General features: G+C 56.6%; 1 protein-coding gene across 5 annotated transcripts in view; it reads right to left on the reverse strand.

Moving 5' to 3' along the window:
- MLXIPL (MLX interacting protein like) overlaps nucleotides 1-1,084 on the reverse strand; it is a 20,123-nt gene that overhangs the window by 5,976 nt on the left and 13,063 nt on the right. The gene's annotated exons all lie outside the window — the stretch shown is intronic.

Genomic DNA, 1,084 nt, shown 5'->3' on the forward strand with positions numbered 1-1,084 from the left:
GAAGTATAAAGGACTGGGATGCCTGCAAGAGCAGGGGGAGGCCACCAGATTGTTTGGGGTGCGGGTTGTGTAAGGCCTGGGCTATTCTGGTTTTGGGAAGCAGCTGCCTGTGGCCTGACCACATCCCGGGCCTGGACATTGCCCGCCTACCCGCTCCCTTCCGGGCACCTTTCTCTGACCCTGACCAGCCTGCGGTCTATACCAGCTCCCAAGGCCTCCTGGTCTGGGCAGACCCGACTCCATCATAGCAGCTCCCTACTAGCCTGGGATGGCTTCCTGCCCCCATTCTTTCTTTCCACAACCTCTCACCCCCACTTGCCAAGAGAACTGGCCAGGCCTCTCCCAGGAGCCACCTCCCAGGAGACCAGGAGTGGGTTAAATAAGGTCAGCCCAAGCCCAGACTGTTGAGGGTTAAGCTTGTGTGTGTCTTTAATGACACTGCTTTGTCAGAAGATGTGGGACCTGTGTGTGGGAGCTGGACTCACAAGTGTTAGCGTATAGCATTTGTCTGCTTCCTGGGTATCTGTACTTCCATCTAAGTCCTTGTGTACCTGCCCTGCCATGATTTTTCACAGTGTATGCATGTCTGCTCTGCACCCACATCTGTGTGTCTTTCCTCAGCCACATGGTTAGAAGGTGTCTTCTTGCTATTCTGCTTGCCTCTCTTAGACAGGAGGACTGGGTGGGAGACCATGACAGGTCCTCTGCCCCCACATGGGCCCCACTGCTAGCCTCTGAGGCTAAGGATCTAGAACCAGACTCACTCTGGGCCTACCCCCTGGATGCTCAGGGCTCCAACCTGCTCCTTGCTTATACCTGCTGCCCAGTCCCCAGGGGCTGGGCAGGGGTCATGGGGCAGGGAGCGTATCTCATCTCTGAGTCACAGCCATCCCCCATGGATCACTTAGTCTTGTCCGCACCCTGCCTTGAGAGAAGTCACTTCCCAGAATAGCCACACACCAAACCCTGAATCCCTCCCTAGCCTCTGTTTCCCCCATAGACCTGACCTGCCATCCCCTCCCTAAGCCCTTTCCCCAGGCTCTGAGCATCCATAGCACTCTGCCCCCCTCTGGGTTTCCAACCA

Source organism: Otolemur garnettii, unplaced genomic scaffold (assembly GCF_000181295.1).
Source record: "Otolemur garnettii isolate 467f Iridium unplaced genomic scaffold, OtoGar3 scaffold00077, whole genome shotgun sequence".
Classification (NCBI taxonomy): Eukaryota; Metazoa; Chordata; class Mammalia; order Primates; family Galagidae; genus Otolemur; species Otolemur garnettii.